The sequence below is a fragment of the Carica papaya genome, chromosome 1, assembly GCF_054855325.1.
Source record: "Carica papaya isolate Zhongbai chromosome 1, ASM5485532v1, whole genome shotgun sequence".
NCBI classification, from domain to species: domain Eukaryota; kingdom Viridiplantae; phylum Streptophyta; class Magnoliopsida; order Brassicales; family Caricaceae; genus Carica; species Carica papaya.
Window position 1 is genome coordinate 19,732,913 of NC_142309.1, and position 20,551 is coordinate 19,753,463.

At 37.8% G+C, this 20,551-nt stretch overlaps 2 long non-coding RNA genes across 3 annotated transcripts; both read left to right on the forward strand.

The window, feature by feature from the left end:
• The first annotated feature begins 11,308 nt into the window (after positions 1 to 11,308).
• Positions 11,309 to 19,003, forward strand: LOC110825714 (uncharacterized). 2 transcript variants are annotated; one of them, XR_002541875.2, is made up of 5 exons: positions 11,309 to 11,443; positions 13,556 to 13,664; positions 13,924 to 14,052; positions 15,868 to 15,992; positions 16,508 to 19,003. It is a non-coding gene; the product is annotated as an uncharacterized LOC110825714 (long non-coding RNA). The 2 variants fall into 2 exon arrangements; XR_002541876.2 differs by lacking the exon at positions 16,508 to 19,003 and having other exon boundaries at positions 15,868 to 16,454.
• On the forward strand, positions 11,463 to 12,458 carry LOC148270419 (uncharacterized). The gene is made up of 2 exons (XR_015819727.1): positions 11,463 to 11,810; positions 12,183 to 12,458. It is a non-coding gene; the product is annotated as an uncharacterized LOC148270419 (long non-coding RNA).
• Positions 19,004 to 20,551: the final 1,548 nt, after the last annotated feature.

A 20,551-nucleotide genomic window follows, 5' to 3' on the forward strand; every position in this document is an offset into this window, starting at 1 on the left:
GAGAGATGAGAAGAGGAAGACCCCCACTAAACCGAGCAGCCGAGGATGGTTCGCTCTGGAAAGACGTTGACAGGATATTTGAGATGCTGGAGAGACTCATTGTTGCCCAGTAAGGTCGAGATGAGAGAAGGGAGCTACCCGACTCTCCCTCACTGCCACAGGTTGAGCCACCACTCTAATGAGAGAATCCCGAGCCACCCCGGTACGAGCCTGCTCTTCCACAGTACCACCCGGTACCATCACCGTAGTATAATCCGGTGCCCCAGCTATAGTACTGCCTGGCACTGCCATAGTATAATCCAGTGCCCCCACCATATCAGCAAGTACCACCATAAGGCCCCCCAGTCTATCCTAAACCTGGCCCAGTCCCTCTTCCGCAGGACCCAGCTCCTTTCATGATTGACCCAGGTTACGTAGAAAGGTACAGGAGACTGAACCCATCTACTTTTGCAGGAAAATCCTCTTTTAAAGATGCCCAGTATTGGTTGGCGGAGACGGAGAAGGCCTTCAAGACCCTAGGAGTGATTCCCGAGCAGAGGGTCACCCTTGCTACCTACATACTGGTGGGAGAAGCAGAACGCTGGTGGGAACTCAAGCAGACCACCCTGCCTGTTCCAGTTACTTAAGAATAGTTCTTAGCAGTCTTTCATACAGAGTACCTCCCAGAGCACATCCGACATCTGAAGGAGACGGAGTTTGTCTAATTAATACAGGGGAACATGATGGTGTCAGAATATACTTGTAAGTTCCTGGAGTTGGGCCGATACTCCCCTAAGACGCCGATGGATGAGGGCAAGAAGGCTAGGAGGTTCCAATAGAGCCTTCGCCCAGAGATCAAGCAGCATTTATTTGTATTGGAGCTCAGGACTTACTCAGCCGTTCTGGCCAAGGCACAGTTAGTGGAGATGAGCCTCCACACCCTCTCTCAGTCAACAGGGAAGCACAGACCCTCAGCTCCACCCCACAGACCAGCACCTACTGCACTTGTCAAATAGAACAAGAGGCCCAGACTGGTGATCCAGGCTCCACCTCAAGCTCCAATGGCAGGACGTGGTAAGATCTGTTAGCATTAAGATAGGGATCACGGGGACCGACCATGCTACCGCCTCAACAACACCTGTCGCATATGTGGTAGTGCCCAACACTATGCGAGAGAGTGCCCAAGGAACCAGAATCAGGGAAGACCTCCTATCCAGGACAGGACTTACAACCTCACCCAGCAGGATGCCGAAGCCGACCCGGACGTGGTACAGGGTAGTACACTATCTGTAACCATCTTTACTCATGTTTTGTTTGACACTGGTGCATCGCATTCATTTGTTTTACCTATTTTTGCATACAAATTTAATGTATTACCTGATAAACTCGATTCAATGTTATTTGTGTCTATTGTTGGGAGTGTAACACTATTGGGAGAAGTTGACTATAGGGCTTGTATCGTAGAGATAGCAAATAGGAAACTGAGTGTAAACCTAATAGAATTAGACACGGGGGATTTTGATGTAATTTTAGGGATGAATTGGCTAGCGGCGTATCACGCCACCGTAGATTGCTTTAGCAAGAAGATTGTATTTAATCCTCCTAATGAGGAGCCATTTACAAATTAATAAAATCATTTAGTATTTATTCCTTGATGGCAAGTTTTCTTATTTGTCGAGTATCTTAACCTTGATATTTTCTCTAACTAGGCAAACCTAAGAAAGAGAATTGTATTCAAGAGATTCCGGTAGTCTGAGACTTTCCAGATGTGTTTCTGATGAACTACTCAGACTGCTAGTGGACAGAGAGTCAAGTTCACCATAGATCTACAGCCAGACACCTAGCCTATTTCGGTTGCTCCTTACCACATGAGCCGCGTTGAGATGGAGGAGCTGAGGAAACAGATCAATGAATTGGAAGACAATGGTTTTATCAGATATAGTGTGTCCCATTGGGGTGCCGGAGTCATTTTTGCTAGGAAGGGAGATGGAACGTTAAGACTATATATTGATTACAGATGATTGAACAGGGTCACAATCAAGAACAAGTATCCCCTTCCCAGGATTGATGACCTCTTCGATCAGTTACAAAATACGCAAATCTTCTCCAAAATAAACCTGCGATTAGGTTACCATCAGGTGAAAATAAGGACAGAAGACATCCCCAAGACGACTTTTCGAACCAGGTACAGACATTATGAGTTCCTGGTTATGCCATTTAGGCTAACCAACGCCCCAGCCATCTTCATGGATATGATGAACAGGGTCTTCAAACAATTCTTAGATCAATTTGTTATCGTGTTCATCGATGACATCCTGGTCTACTCAAAAAGCAGAGAGGAACATGTTCACCATCTAGCCCAGGTTTTGCAAGTTATCAAAAGAAAGAAGCTGTATGCAAAGTTGAATAAGTGTGGATTCTGCATTGAGCAGACCGCCTTCTTGTAGCACATCATATCAAAGGATGGAGTATCAGTTAATCTTGAAAAGGTTGAAGCAGTGCACGACTGAGAGAAATTGACATCAGTTAAAGAAATTCGTAGCTTTCTGAGAATGGCGGGCTATTACCATAGGTTCGTTGAAGGATTTTCTAGTCTAACGGCTCCCCTAACCTGACTCATAAAGAAAAATACCAAGTTTGAGTAGAATGAGAACTATGAAAGAAATTTTTCAGAACTAAAAAAATAGTTGACTACTGCACCTGTGCTGGCCTTACCGAGTGGATCGGAGGGATATACAGTTTATAGTGATGCCTCCTATCTAGGCCTGGGTTATGTTCTAATGCAGCATGGGAAGGTCATAGCCTATGTGTGTAGACAGTTAAAGAGTCATGAAAAAAATTATCCCACCCATGAGTTAGAGCTTGCCGCAATCATACACGCCTTAAAGACTTGTCGCTATTATTTATATGGAGAGACCTTTCAGATCTACACCGATCACAAGAGTTTGAAACACATATTCACTCAGAAGGATCTCAACATACGTCAGAGAAGGTGGATAGAACTTCTTAAGGACTATGATTGTAATATATTGTACTATTCGGGTAAGGGAAACGTGGTAGCCGATACACTCAGTAGAAAAAGTGCAGGTATCTTAACCCATTTGATGGTATCAAAATGCAAGCAAATTGGGGCTACACAACAGGTTTGACTTCAGGACTTGAGGAGAGTCACATGTTTGGGCCATTTGACCGTCCAGCCTGAGTTAATTCAGAGAATAAGGAAAACTCAGTCAGCTGATCCAGCCCTAGTAGTCCTCAAGAACAATGCAAAACAGGGAGTTAGCTCAAAATTCCAAGTTTCCATCGATGGATTACTCCGATTTCAGGACAGGGTGTGTGTTCCAGGTGACAGTGAGTTAAAGAGAGACATCATGACAGAGAACCATAACTCAAAGTTTGCCATGCATCCTGGAAGCACCAAAATGTACCAAAGCATGCGACCCCAATTTTGGTGGAAGGGATGAAAAGGGACATAGTTGACTTTGTGTCTAAATACTTGGTATGTCAGCAGGTCAAGGCAGAGCATCAGCGCCAGGCGGGTTACTTCAGCCTTTACCGATCCCATAGTAGAAGTGGGAACATATCACCATGGACTTCGTGATAAGGTTACCTAAGGCACGCTTAGGACATGACGTCATCTTGGTAATTGTTGACCGGCTTACCAAGTCTTCCAACTTCTTAGCCATCAGGATGACCGATCCTTTGGATTAGTTGGCAAAAATATATATATAGAAAATAGTCAGATTGCATGGAGCCCCAGTGACAGTGGTGTCCGACAGGGACCCCAAGTTCACTTCTTGGTTTTGGAATAGCTTTCAGTAAGCCATAGGAACGAAGATGTCGCTCAGTACTGCCTTCCACCCTCAAATTGATGGATAATCAGAAAGGACAATCCATAAACTTGAGGATATGCTTCAAGCTTGTGTCGTTGACTCTAGGGGCCATTGGGACGACCGTCTACCCCTGATAGAGTTTGCCTACAACAACAGCTACCAAGCGAGCATTGGCATGGCTCCGTATGAGGCGTTATATGTGCACCCATACAGATCGCCAATTTGTTGGGAAGAAATAGGCAATAGAAAATTGTTCGGCCTGTAGCTGGTAGAGGAGACTACATCCAAGATAGTTAAGATCAGGAGTAACACTCAGACGGCTCAGAGCAGGCAAAAGAGTTATGCAGACACCTGAAGGAGAGATTTAACGTTTGAGAAAGGCGACGGGGTGTTCCTTAAGGTCACTCATTTCAAGGGAATTAGTAGGTTCGGCAGGAGAGAAAAACTGAACCCCCGATTTATTAGACTATTTGAAGTCTTAGACATGATTGGTACCGCTGCCTACAGACTAGCACTACCTCCAGAGCTTTCCAAGGTCCACAATGTGTTTCATGTGTCCATGCTACACAAGTACAACTCGAAATCCTCTCATGTCTTGGCCCACGAACCTCTCCCACTCCATGAGGACTTATCCTACGAGGAAGTACCAGTCAGTATTACGGATCGAAAGAGTAGATTACTCCGCAACCGAGAAATATCCTTTGTAAAGGTCTTATGACAGAACCACACACCAAGGGAGGCTACATGAGAGCTAGAATCATACTTTAGAGCCCAGTACCACCAGTTGTTCGATTGAAAGTAAGATACAAATTTGAGGAACCAAATTTCTTTTAAGATGGAAGAGTTGTAACACCCAAAAATTTCTTTTCATTTTTATTATTATTATATTATATTATTTTATTTTAATTTAATTTATTCTATATAAATATAATTTAGTATTAATAGAATTTAATTTAATTTATTTTATTTTAATGGAAATAATAATAATAATAATAATGATAAGGGGTAAAAATTATTTAGGGATTTAATTGAAAATAATTTTGGAGAAAAAATGTGAACATTTGGGTTTTGAAGGTATTTTTGAAAGAAAAATCAGAAATCGGAGGTCAAAACGTAATTTAGAAAAGTTGTGCCACGTTAGCTACCCAGTCAGCAACCCTGGCCAACCAGGATGCGCCAGGTGGCAGAGACGTTGACGCAGGAGGCCACACGAGAGGGAGCCACGTGGGCGATCCGCATGCGCGCGATCGAACGGCTGGGATCCGTTCCCACGCGCACGAACGGCCCAGATTGCATCGCGTATGGACGACCCAGATTGAATTGCACACGGACGGTCCAGATTGAATCGCGATGAACGGTCCAGATTCATTACTTATTTAATCACGATCGGACGGTCTAGATTAAAAGTGATGGACGACTCAGATCAAAAGCGGATGAGTATAAATAACCTCATCTGCACCCAAACCCTAACCCTAGCCGCCAGAGCCCCTCGCCGGAGAAGACAGGCCAGCTACCGGGGAGCCGACTGCCGTTACCCCCCGCCGTACCGGAGCAATTTTTGACCGTCAAACGAGGTAAAAATTCTACTATTTGCTCAGAATTTGATTCTAAACCTAACTATGGCCAAATCAGAGCGAAAGCACCAGCCAATTGGCCGAAAAACGCAGCTGAAGCTCAGTGGCGCTACCGTAGGGTGTCTCAGTTTTTGCCTCCGATGAGGCCCTTCCCGATTCCCGTTAGATGTGATTTTTTCACCATTGTGATCACCGTTTCCTCCTCTATAGGTTGACCGGAGCAAAATACCCAACCGTGATGTGAGTCAGAGGAGCCGCCATACTGGAGAGCCCCACCGCTAGTAAGTTTCAGTTTTTTGTATTTTTTCGGCCCACCGAGGGCCCTAAGTGTGTTTTCTCACAGGAACCGATGCAAGTTTGGCTGAATTCGGCCGAAAACAGCCAACCCGAGGCGGATCACCGCCGCGTTGTCGCCGGAGCATGGCAGAGCCGCCGTGCTGGAATTCCAAAATTGGTCGAGTAGGCCCTGGATATGATTTTTAGGTTATTTGGGACGTGTAGGTACCGTAAACGCGTTTCAGTTCCCAAAAAAATTCAGGGAACCCAGTGAAAATCTAGTTTTCGGTATCAAATCAAGTAAGAACCCTTCACTCTATTTCATATCATGGAATTAAAGTTCGAATAAATGGTAATACAGTATTTTGTGCAATTAATAGATATGCATAATTAAATAAGGTTGCTAATGGAACCCGAAATCGGACATTATTCCCTGTCGATTCCTGCTTGATTTATTTTACAGTTTAAATACATTATGGTATCTGGTTTATCTATTCTATAGTTTTAAATGCATGAATCACTGTTACTTCACTACTGTTTGATTTTAGGAATCTAAGATATGCTTGCTTTCTTGGATGCACATTACTTGTTTATGTATTTATGTTTGAGTTGGTAACAGAGACTAAGGACAAATAGGAATGGGATGTGATTTGATAAATGGATAAGATGACAGCCTCACTAGATATCTTGGGAGATGGTGACAGACCGGGTTCATAGGGAACCCTACTGTGAACGTTGTCTCATACCGGACGGAGTATGGAGACTTGGTTATTTGGCACTCATACCAGACGGGGTATGGGGACAGCTCGCTTCACCCTCATACTGGACGGGATATTGAGATTTATTGTTTTGGTGCTTATACCAAACGGGGTATGGGGACGGCCCTGCAATTAAGATTGTTTAAAGGGAATGGTTCACGTATGGCAGGGACCCCTATGGATCCCCATAGATACTAGTAGGCTGGTGAAAAATAAGAAATGGTGATAGTCAGTTATTGTTAATGAATACGGGTTTATGATGTATTTTATATTACTGATTATGCATGAAATTATGATTTGTATGATGTTATTATTTTTATAGGTTGTTTTCACAGGTTATCCAAGGGTAAGAAAAAGGGTAAGTGATTTTATTTTAAATAATTGTATTGGTTTAAAATTTGTGCTCTATTGGTTGTTTTCAGTTTTCTACCAACCTTTACTTCTGTGACGGTAATATAGTGTGATGTCCTTACTGAGCTAGTGTAGCTCATTCTTTATTTAACTATTTCAGATCAGGAGGACCTGGTTCCCGAACCTGATCCACAAGAAGACAGCGAGTAGATGCTAGATACTTTATAGTTTCCTTTATTATTCTCATTTATCGTATTTTTTTTAGAGAACTTATTCCGCTATATTGTTTAGTACTTTTAAGTTATTATGTAAGGGATATTAGCCTTAATCTTTTATTTCACTTTCGCACTCAAATTATTATACGTATTTCCTTTTGAATTTCCGGGGGCCATTACATGTGGTGTGTGAGTGAGGTTCGTGAGAGGGAGGGGATGTTGTGTGAGCACGAATGGAGGTTTGCAGAGGGGATCACGGGAGGAGAGAGAGGTGATTTCGGGATTTGAGAGTGGAGTATCTAGAGTAGGCCGTGGAGGGGGAGAGAAGAAGAGATTTGGTGAGTGAGGTGGATATGGGTAAGGGAGGCAGTAGTGTGTGTGGATGTAGAAGATTTGGGAGGAGAAAATGGAGGCCGTAGACTGGGGGAATGAAGTGTCGGAATAGGGGTGTGGGGGTTCTCTGTGTAGGGAGAGGGGATGAGTGGTATAACTGTGTGGTGTGAGAGTATAAGTTGTATGTAGGTGGGTATAGCTGCTGTAAATGTGATAGTTGGCAAGGGAACGTTACAGGTGTGAGTGTATGAAGTGTTAGTGCGTGTCTTATGCACGGACATGATGATATTGTGTTGAGTTGGTAGCATTAGGGGACGCCAATATTAGTTATCGCTACCTAGAAAAAGTAAGTTGATCGCTGATAGTGGTGATTGTCGGGGGACTTCGACGGGAAAGGGGTTTAGTCGCCGATATTGGAGACAGGAAAGAATAGTAATTGGGTGGGTGCATGGCCTATTAGGGGTCGAGGGTTAGGCGGTTTGTTGGTGGTCACCGATACTGGTATCGGGTGGGAATGGTATCTGTGTGTGTGTGTGGTCTATTAGGGGTCGAGAGATAGGCGATTTATTGGTGGTCGCCGATACTGGTGACGGGTGGGAATGGTATCTGTGTGTGTGTGTGGCTTATTAGGGGTCAAGAGGTAGGCGGTTTATTGGTGAGCGCTGATACTGGTGACAGGAAAGAATGGTATTTGGGTGTGTGCGTGACCTATTAGGGGTCGAGGGATAGGCGGTTTATTGGTGGTCGCTGATACTGGTGACAGGTGAGAATGGTATATGTGTGTGTGTGTGTGTGGCCTATTAGGTGTCGAGAGATAGGCAGTTTATTGGTGATCGCCGATACTGGTGATGAGTGAGTGTATTTGTACGGTTATGGGACGTCGAGGGGCGGTCACAATTAACATGCATTATCTTTTAAATTACCAAGGGTAGGTATTAGGTTAAGTAGGTGGGGTACATATAGGATCTCTGAGTTTCCTATTGTTGTGTATGATGCCTGTAACTTAATTTTTACTATACTGAGTTGTATATATTCACTCTGTATCATTTACAGATGGAGTAGGAATAGAGTCGGGATTGAAGTTGCTGATTTTCGAGCCTAGCAGATAGAGGAACCGGGCAATAATGTTTTCGTCATTTGGCATGATTGACTGTGTAATAACTAGTAGTAGTGTAGATAGTGGGTCTGCTGTGAGTTTGTGAAATTATCCTTCACTATGATATTTCATGTAGGGTTGCAGGTTTATTGTGATTTTGAGTAATAGATTCGCGGTAAGGTTTCTATGTTTGTGGTGGATTTAGAATGACGCTTTTGTGTGTGGGTGCGGAATTGTTTTAGACTATGCCCTTAAAAAAAAAAAGGGGCGTTATAATGTAATACCATAAACTGAAAATCAACCCGGAATTTCTTTTTTTATTATAAAAAAATTATATAAATAATTAATTCGATTTATTTTAAGTTAATTTTATTGAAATTTTGATAAAAAATGGACTAGGGACAAAATTGAAAATACATTTAGGAAAAAGATGTGAAATTTTGAATTTAATGGGTGTCTTTGAAAAAAAATTGAAAATAAGGGGTTAAAATAGAAAAAAATGAAAGTTTAGTCACGTAGGATAGCCTAGTCAATAGTCTCGGTGAACCAGAACATGTCATGTGGCAACCCTGTTGACATCGGCACCACCCGGAAGCTATGCAAGCAATCCGCGTGTTTAGCAATCTGACAGTCCAGATTTAATCTCGCGCACGTGAACGGTCCAGATGTGTTCCTTCTTTAAACGGGATCGAACAGTCAGATTTAATCCGATCGTGTGGCCTAGATTCATTCTCTGAATAAGATAGATCTACTGAATGAGAGAGAGTCACCCGTTCCTAAATGGACAGTTCAAATCGACACGGGGTGGATATTTAAGCATCACATTCCAAGGAACCCTAACCCTAGCCGCACCTGCCCTCGCTGGAGAATAAGAACCAAATACTGGAGAATGAGGCCGACCATCAGCCACCTCCACATCGAAGCCATCACCTACTGCCAACAAAGGTAAAAATTTTTCTTTCTCGCACAGAATTCAATTCCGAGTCTCCCTGTGATCATATCAGTGCAAAAGGGACGACGGGTGAGTTAGAAATCGCGGGTAAAGCCCAACGGAACCACTACGGCCAAAACCCTAAACTCCCTTCGAAGAGCCCCTTCTCGTTTTTCATGTTACACGATTCTTTGACCATTGTGTTCACCATCCATTTCTGTGCAAGTTAGCTAAAGAAAAAACTCCAACTACGAAGGAGAATTGGCAGAGCCGTCGCACTTGGAGACCCCCCTGTCGGTAGGTTTTTTTTTTGGTTTTTCTAGCAAACCGAGCGTTCCTAATGTGTTTGTTCGTAGGGATATGTATAAAAGTGGTCAAAACCGACCAAAACCGACTAGACTGAGGTGAACTACCATCGTGCCAAAATTTTAAAATTGGTTGGAAATAGTTTTCGACACTGATTTTAGATTTTTGGGTATGTAACGAGTGTTTTGATTTTAACAGGAAAAATTAAGGAAACTCGGACCAAGCGGCGTAGTGAGTAGGAGGCGTTTCGAAACACCGATTTGGGTAAAAATTCCTGACACTATTCTCTGTTACGGTAAATTAAAAATTAATAATCGATAATTTTATGTTTTGTGAAAATTAGAAAAATCTTAAAAAAATAATTATAGGTCACTAATGGAATCGGAACCGGTTAGTTTATATTTATTATGATTCTCTATTTATTTTTCTATACTAATTAAATTACTGTTATTATATTGTGCGTATTAAATTAATAGTTTTGATGATCTTCTTGATTAATTGATTTATTTGATTTCTCCTGCATTATTTATTTGGTTATCTGATTACTTGGTTATTCGGTTATGTTAAACTATATCACTCACTTAAATCGTTTAAATTAATTTATGAATATGTTATGAGATGTTGGTATGCGTTTGATGGTTGTTTAGATGATAAGAATTTATAAAATGAAAGGTTACTAGGTACCATGAGAAAGGATGAACAGACCTGGTACATAAAGAATCATATCGTGAACATTACCTCAGTCGTACGGGACTGAGAAGTTCCATACTAGAAGGACTTTGGGAGATATGGTTCACCCTCATACCGAACGGGGTATCAAAACGATGGTGTTTTTAGCGCTCATTATCGGACGGAGTATGAGAACGGTCAGATTAATTATCAAATCTTGATACTAAGTCCACGCGTAAATGAATATCCCTATGGACCCCCAGAAGTCCCAGTAAGTAAGTTAAAAAGAATAATTATTGATCTTATGCACGAAAAAATCATTTATTTATTTTTCTTCATAGGTTGTTTTCGGAAAAACCTATAACAGTAAATATGGAATAAAATGTTTTAGAGTATTTACTTAAATCAATAGTTTCATTAGTTGTTTTGTAATTTTTACCAACATTCGAATTTTCGTATAAATGATTAGTGTAACATTCTTACTGTACTAATGTAGTTCACCCGTTTATTAACCATTGCAGAGTAAGAAGACTAAGATCTAAATATCGATCAACAAGAGAGTTGTGAGTAGTTCACCTCTCGGACTCCCTTCAAGTGCTAGAGAAGATTAAATCCTAAAATATCTATTTATTTATTTTTAATTACCGTTTGTCTTTTTTTCAAACCAATGTAGAATGAACATTTTTTGTAACCCTATTGAACATTCTAATTTTACTGTATAAGAAATGTAAACTCTAACATTATTATTTATTTCTGCATTTAAAATAGAAAGTCATTTCTTTTAAGTTTCAGGCCTTTACAGATAATTTCAATTTTGAGGATAAAAATATTTTGCTAAGGAAGTAAAATTTTGGAAGTAACATATCAAAATGTTAATAGCGAATAAATGGAGAAAAGCTGAGTGGTGGGAGTATAAAACTTCAAAGTTTAGGGGTTGAATGATTAATTAAGTTAAATTTGAGGATTAAAGTGTTATATAAGGAGAAATAACCGGACAAAAGCCGAAAAAAGTTTCATGCACGGAAAAGCAGCAGCAGCAGCAAGAAAGAAAGGAGACAGACGAACGCCATGAAAAGATCCCTCTCAATGCACGATTACGTCATAATGTTTCACTGATTTCAGGTATCCTGCTAATTATCGATCATCAAATTCCTTAAAACTAAAGTACTCGTATTGGGATTTGCGTGCTCACTAAACCTGTTAGCTTTTTGGCGCAAACTATTTACTGCAAGAGGCTATAAATCCTTTTCGGAAGAGGAAATTTAGAAGATAATAGGTGTCCATTCGGGCTCCTTTAGGCAAGCAAAAAGTTTATAGGGAAATATTTTGTGGCATTTAGATTTTCTTCATCGTTTTTGGGATTGTGATTTCAAATGATTTTTCTTCTCGGGATTATGTGTACAAATGACAAGCAGCTTGCAATTGATGGTTTCTCCAATCCTGGAGATACGAGTGATTAAGAGTTCCGGCATTTACATATACGAAGCTTGTGAGTTCACATTAGTACTGCAATAACAAGATTAAAACCAAAATTACTCATGCACGTTAATCATGAGCTTTCGTGTGAGCTTCTACTCGTGCACATTGAGCTCAGCTAATTTATACTATTATTTTTTTATTATTATTCTTGATATGTACAATTTACAATATTGTTTTTTATGCTTTAGTTATGTTCACTCCCACCCTAAATTCTTTAGTGGCAGGATTCTAATTCCTACTTTTTATTATTTCCCTCCCACCTTAACTTTATTAGGGGTAAAATTTAAGGTGGAGTAGGTGTGGATTCAAACATAAAATTATGTTGTAATCCTATATATCAAGAGTAATATGAAAATGGAATGACGTGGTTTTTCTTCAGCAGATGATAAATTTCTGAGCTGGGTCAAGTAGCAGAAGTGGTTTTGGAAGAAGCTGTTGTTTGATAGACAGCCAATTATTACCCATAGCCTGCATTGCTTGAGCAACATTCTATATCAAAGAATTCATGGGTTGTAATTTCTCATAACATAATCCCATGTCAGTGATACTTAGAAAAGTCATAAACCCTAAAGAAATAAATACATTGAATAGAGTTTATAGCTTGTTGGACTCTCTTTATACCTTTCTCTTCTTTGCTATGTTATCATTTTTTGGTTTATATTTTTCTCTCCTTTTCAATGTTGGTTTGGTTGATGACTGAAGTACAATTGTGATTGAATACTAAGGTGGTAAAACCACAAAAGTAAATGAACTGATATGAAATTGAGAAAAGGCTTAACTATAAATAGAATGAGAATTGAGCCCAGCAGAACCTTATTGTTATCAGCATTGTGGAAGCTAATCCAATAGTTTTGTTTGCTTTACAAAAACAGATACATATTCCATCCAGTTTTTTGTATCTTTTTCTTTTTTGTCCTCCTTTTTTAAGGTGCCATTTTATGCATTATGACGGAGTTTTCTTCTGCAGATGAAAATTTTTAAAAATGGGTCAAACAGTAGATCTTGGGACTAGGAAATTTCTGAGATGATTCAGTCAGCATATGACATTCTTCTTTAGGAAGGATTTAGGTGCATTGCCTGTGAAAAATCCTAGATCAAGAGATTTAATGTTGTTACCTAATCTCTGACATTATAAGCTCTGTTAGTGTTCGAAAATGTTGCATATTCCAAGAGCCCAAGACTGGTATTTTTCGTAACTGATAGCAAAAACTGGCGAGAGCACTGTATTCACTCTTTCCAGCAGTTAGATGTGCAGAATATAACTGATTATGGCTAATCACTACATACTTTGTCTCTGGGAGTAACAGAAATCCTAATATTAGTCTTGAAGATAAAGTAATTAATAAGATACTAAAGGTAATACACCAGTACCAAATATATGCAGAGAAATGGATGCTAAAGGTAATATACCTGTACCAATTACTTTTTTTGAAATAATACCCGTACCAAATACTGATGCAGATAAATCAATAACCTGGAAGGTAAATATATTTGTACCAAATAGTAATGTAGAGAAATGGATAACCTGGAAGGTCAATTTGAGATGAATACAAGATAAATAATTTGTGCCTCAATGCATTCAGAGTTTATTAGAAGATTCAGCCTGATGTTATTGAGGGGCAATATTGAACTTAGATGTGAACATGCACATGTCTTGCATGACAAATGACTGTCTGCTATATAATATTTATTTCTTTGTATTTATTGACATAAATAATGAATATTTGCCACTCTCGTTCCTTTTCCTTGTTGCAGAATCCTTGTAGTTCTCAAGAAGAAACCCTTATTGCAGATTCTTAGCAGATTTCATGTGATCAATATTCATTGACATCCAGAACTAGACTAAGGCCATCTTTTAGTTGAGGTACATTCCAGGGCATTCTCTTAATTTCATTGTCATGCTAGCTATAAATAAATCCCCATGCTTTTTGTCTCTTTTAATTTTTACTGGCAGCTTATAGAAAGTTGTCTATTTGAAAGGCCTAAAATGTTGTGTCCCGTTGACATGGATTCTAGTTTTTCATACATAGTCACCTCAGCCCACTTCATAATGTTTTCCACAACGGGCAGCATATGAAGGTTCAACCTTGTTACTGACTTGTCAATGGCAATTTTCTGTTCAGTTCAGAACATGGGGGAGGATTGATCCCATGAGCTTAGAAGATGGCAGAAAAAGTTTCAACTGTTGTAGGACGTGGTTGGGGACAGTATTAATTGACGTGCTTGTTTGGATGGTGTGAAACAACAAATAGGTAAGGTTTTTTTAAGTGAAAGTAGGTAAAGTATTGTTAAGGTTCACACTGAACTCTCTTGTTTTGGAAATTCATGCTTCAACTCTCAAGCTACAACTTGAGCACCATTTCTATCTCCGGCGCAAGCAATTGGCAACTAACAACATTTAAGGGATACACTGTATATCCAATCTTTGATGTGCCTCTCTTTGGCAACCACTGCAGCTGCTATATTATGCTAAACTACATTTTGGCCTGTCATTTGAAGGTTTAATTCTTTTAGGTCCACATCATTCACATCACATACCTCAGAGAACAGAGAAAACTTAAAGAGTAATCCATGACAGTGTTATTGAAAAAAAATGACTTTACCATAATAACATTTTTATTCGAGAAAATTAAACCCTGTAAAGAAAAAGATAAAACTCTTGATGTTAAATACATATGTCCGATGAATTGGGTTAATATTTATCATGTCCCGGGCTTGGATGCTTGCATATATAGTTGGAAGGTTGGCCATAATATTGGAGGATTGCTTGCTGCTGCATGCTTAGGTTAGCCTAGCAAGTTGCTGATCAGGCTTAAGAGCCTAAAACTTGCCGTATCTATGTATGGATACGCGCACACAATGAAACTTCTTATGATCATATCTATTTTTTTATCATATATATCCTCTTTGCTTTTCTTCCATACCAAAAATCTCAAAAATCATGATATATATTTGTCTTGTGACGAAAATGAATTATGAAGAGAGATTGTGTTTCTCGAGATTTCTTTTCTTTTTCTTTTTGTTTTCAATTTCTAAGGTATTTAATTGATAGAAAAAGAAAAGAAAATAAATTTAGATTTTTAAGTAACTGATAGTATATTTTTTAAATAAAAATATTCTTAGTAGCAACACTAAAAGAGTTGCATATGAATATTGGTATATACAGGATATTATGGAATTTTTCTTCAATTTCCCACCAAATCCTCTGTTACCCAGCCAAGTAACCTTTATATTGATAGATAATCGTATAAACAGGGTGCCAAGAGGATGCCACCCTTATGGAGAAGAAAAAAGCTTTTACATAGTACCAAAGTGCAGCAAAGTATCTATGTAGGTTTCCCAGATCCTCTTTGGGGTTTAGAGGTTGACCATTGACTTAAAATACTCAAGGTCTGCAATGAAATAATCTTTAATACTAGCAAAAAAAAAAAAAAGATAATGCCATGCCTATCAGCTATTGAACCACTTGCCACCCTTGTCTTTCCCATCCAAATAAACTTATTGGAAAAACCGGCTTCCAATGATCAATTGAAAACATACTAGATTTAGGTCCAGTAGTGTGTGGGCTAAGGTTCATGATTCTTTGTTGGCCCAAGATGTCAACTGTACCTTCAGGTTTTGGGTTGATCTTGTCATGCCTAATTCTGGGCCTAGTTATGAACAGAAATTATGACAGGCCTAGAGTTTGGTTGATTCATCCCTGGAGACTCCTTTCTTCAGCTGCAAAAGGACGTGTATGCATTACGGTATTGGTGCTCAACTGCTTGTCAATTGGTGTTTCCACTTGAACTTCTACATATTAGACCCAACATTTCATTTTCTGTAATTAGTTTAGAGAGCCATGTTAGTACTAGGTTAAAATGCAGAATGATAAGATTGGCTCGTTGCCATTTAACCTAATATCAATATGGTGTTGATAAACAAGTTTGCATGAAGGAAATGGAAGGTATAGAAAGATACATTGAAAAATGAGTTTCTCTTGGTTTTGCTCCTGTCTGTATTTGATTTGATATTGTTCCATGCTTTTAGCCGAAACCATTCCAACCCCCACTCTGCTTGTGGCATAGGATTATAGGTGCATGTGAGTGACCAGGTCCTCACCATGTTAACAGGGAAGACACTTCAAGTGACGATGTCAATATTTTTGGACAGCCTGCTGGGTTGCTGATGTAACAGTTTGAAGTTGCACCTGGTAATTGTTCTATTACTATTCATATATTTTTTTTCCTTCAAAATTTTATTTAGCCAGGTAAAATTCTCCCAACTATTGCTGCAAAGAGAATATTGACTGAATTGTGCAACGGTTCCATGTGATTATTGGAATGTTCCCAACCAGGGTTAGTTTGTCAAATAACCAGCAGATACGTAAAATATTGACCAGAAGTCATTTGTGTCTACTAGATAAAAAGTGCTATAGGACCACCCACTTTACCCCGGTGCATGTTTTCTTGACCAACTTTCAGCAATTGTAACTGTTTCATTACCGACAAAATGTTACATCGTGGTGTGGGAACAACATCTTGATTGGATATTTTTAATCTTTGTCATTTTGCTACTATTTCCGTGGTAATTTTTGGTGCTACTACTAGTAACAGAAGGCAACTTCATTGCCTTTTGCACTCTGCTATTAAGCAAGGTCATTGTTAGATTCCTTGATGATACGTTCATTTATAGCAATTAATTTCGAGGTTTGCGGCTTTATGACAGGCAAGAATCAACATAGACTTCTCTGGATTGAGACTTCTGGTGAAGAATCTCGTCATTTAATCTCTTATCTCTGCAATTGCTTGTGGCTTGAAGTGAACCTGTTTGAATAGGATACAGCTTTCTAGGTCGAGAGATTTATTGAACTATGTTTTTAGCTGGGGTCTTTGAGGATTGTTTTTACACGCGTTTATTAGCTTAATTTTTCTTCTAATGATATGTGGATGAGGTGGTCAAATATTAGTGACCATGAATTAGGATGCTTTGTTTTCAGCATTAATTTGTCATGACTCTTTCAAAGTGATCATCATTTCCAAAATGAGTAATTAACTTCTAAACAACTTCTTTTGGACTTTGACCAACAGAAATTCAGTTAGAAGAGATCAACTAGACTAATCATGTGAGCATTTTTTTAAATAAAAAAAATAACTGATATTTTGTTCAGGCTCAATCCAGCTCTGGTCAAAATTATTTCTTTCGTGAGATATCCCTTAAAAAAGGGGTTATCCTTGTAGACTATTATGTCTAGGAGGATAGAATGTAAATCATTAATAGCTTGTATTCTTGACTTTCAAGAGATAAACTTAGACTCACTACATTGCCAAAATGAGTGGTGTTAATGACAATAAGCATGAGAGGGTGCTTCCGTATTACTAATTGCTAAGACCAACCCAATAGAAGACCTAAATTCAAAAATGTCGTTATACATTGCTTATAAGGAATAAAATGTGAGCTCATTTGGTAGTGTTATTATTACCTTATCCACTTTGTAATAGTGTAAGATTACTTGAACAGTAAGTAGGACATAATATAGCTCCAATTAGAGAATCTAATAAAATTCTATAACTTGAGCTACCCCTGGTGAGAATTTTCCCGTTGCCCATTGTTATTCAATTGAATCTGTGGATGCTTCTAAGTTTTCTAAACTTGATTTCTATCTAGTCTTACGTAGTGTAGATTGCTAAGGACCAATGACGCCCAAGGCCCAAAACCCACGTCGTTGTTTTTGAATATTTGACTTTAGAAGAAAAAAACATTCTCTTTTTTCCCCAAAACACTTAAGAATACTGGTCATGAAAGTGTTCTCATTCACAAACTCATCTCTTTTCCTTCTTGTCGTGCATCTCTTCATCTATGATTTGTTAAAAGGGTCAAAATCCATGTCGTTGTTTTTGAAAAATCTTATTCAAAATCTTTTTCTGTTTGACCCGAACACTTAAATAGTGCTAAAAAAAGGTGCTCCTATAGAAACCAGTCAAATTTCCTTCTTATATTGCATTATCACCTTTGCAGAAAAAGATTCAAGAAAACTTCTACTGATGGATGGATCTTGATCTTGATCTTGGGTCTCCTTTCAGTGTTGGATTTGTTACAAATTCAAGTTCTAGTTTTAATGTTTGATTGAAAATGTTTTCTTTTTGACTTGAAATACTTAAATAATGGCCATGAAAGTGCTCCAATAGAAACTAATCTAATCTCTTTGGTATCTAGTGCCATAGACTCTTTACACCAAAAAAAAAAAAATGTAGTACTATATTAATAAACTATTTTATGTTTATCATTCAATTTGAATATGTTACGAGATAAAATGTTTAATGTGTTATATCGATTAGAATATAGAAAAGTTCATAAACCCTAAAAAATAAATAAATTGAATAGAGTTTATAGCTTGTTGGAATCCCTTTATAACTTTACCTCCTTTCCTATGTTTGTCATTTGTTGGTTTATACCTGTCTATCCTTTGCATTGTTTTTCATTTGTTGGTCGGTTGATGAATAAAGAAAAAGTATAGGAATTAATAATAGTTGAAGACGAAGATGGTCAAACCACATAATTAAACAAATGGAAAATGGGTCAAACACTAATATATACTCACACTTACACATATTAAACATCCAAACAAGATGTCAAACCCCACCTAGTGGAAGAGGAAGAAGTGGCATCTTCTTTTGCTTCCGTCTCACTTCAAAGTCTAAGAGATAATTTTTAATCAAGCATGTATACATATATATATATATATATATATATACATGTGCGTGTATGTATGTAGATATATATATATATATATATATACACACACACACACACACACACATATATAATGAGCTACAAGAAGACCCTGCCTTGATTGAAACTGATACTGCGGTTTTCTCTTAGACTTTTTCTCTGAGGCCTATCATCCAGGTGGGCTTGCATTAAATACTTGTAGTGTTGTCTGTCTATCAAAACGCACGTTATTATTATTATTATTATTATTATCTCTTTGGCTCTTTCTTCTTCACTTTTCACTCCTAATAGTTAGTGGCAAAAGGCGTGGCTCAACTTCGATCATGGAGGTCACCTTTTTAATTTTTTGCAGTTTACATTTATCATTTGACTGTCTATGTTCACACCCAATTAAAATCTCATGTGACAAAGAACCCAGAGATTGACTTTGAGGTAAACTATTCAAGGAAATTGTATATTTTGGTGAATGATGTCTATTTTCTTTTTTAATTATCTAAATTTAATTTTTATATTTTTTAGAGACATACCAAAATAAAAGTTTATAATTGTTATTTTAGAGTGAGTGAAAACTATAAGTCCTTTTTAGGAAGAGACAAGAAATACCCACAAGTTGTCAAACCCTTCAAGGCCTTGAAACAAACAGCTTCTGCCCTGCAAATGACAAGTTTTGTTCCTTTCCCCCTCCCCATTGCTCCCACATGCTTACATTCTACACCCACTCTCACAGACAAAAAAACACCTATGTTGAACGTGCCCGTCCCTGACTGCATGTGCCTATAAAACAATGCACACATATATTTTATCTTAATTAATTTTTCTTTTTTTTTTTAAAAAAAAAAAGATAATGATCCAGATATTTACGCAAATATACATGTATATATATTTGTATGTGAATATATGTATGTGTAACTAATCTTACTCTGCGGGGGAACCCTACTGAGAAAGGCCATTACGGCACTGAACAGGTGATAAGCTTTCGTTCTAATTAAGATAGATTGTTTTATCAAAATAGATTTGGTTTCTTCCACCTTGCATGATACTCATTTTTTTCTGCATTACCCATCAATATTTCATAAATATTTATCAACCCAAAGAGATAAGTCATGTAAGAAATATGAAGCTTGTAATCAATGCTTTCTTTCCAGCTCTTGTAATTTGAATTATGCTAAAGCTCTCTCTATAGTTTAATTGAGGTTACATTGTATATATGATAGATCGATCAAAAGTCTTGTTACTATAAAATGATCATTTTGATTATACACAGGGAATTTTCAAAAAGAAATTGTACTGTATTGATGCACAAATAATAGTAAATAATTTAAATTACATCATATGTAATTGCACATGTGGGTGATCTAAATATAAGTAATTGATTGGACACTTCACTATCTGTTTAAGCTTTTAGAATAATTAGTTCAATATATTAATCAAAAGTTTTGGTATCGACATATAAACCATAACAAATCATGTGCAATAATAAGCATGTTAGACGAAGATGATGTCAAATCTAGTTGAGTAAGTTTAATTAACTTGAATTTGTTATATTTGGAGATTATAGTTTCCTTTAATTCTCTAACACAAGACCATAGCTTAATAAGATTATAGTGAAAATGAAACCTTGTTGCTATTTAGGTGTCACGTCTCGATATTCGATATGAGACGCAATTCATGTTCATGTCATTTCATGCAGTGGATTCATAAAATATCTACGTGTAGATAAAAAAAATATAATACAATTTAGTATTTCATGTGATATGTATAATAATTATATATACAAAATATGATATCAGAATTTAGAGTTTAACAGAACAAAATAAAATTTTTCGAATATGTATAAAATATACAAAAACAAAAACCCTTTTTACAGGTTCTACTCGTCTGCCAGCGGTGTTGACTTTTCAGTTTTCTTTAAAAAATATCAGAGTGAAATTTAATGAGTTTCACCAACTCAATAAATATTTTCGTTCTCTCAACCTAAATAAAATTTCATGCAAAATACATGATAAGAAACAAAAGTAATAAAAATGTTTTAGTGCAAAA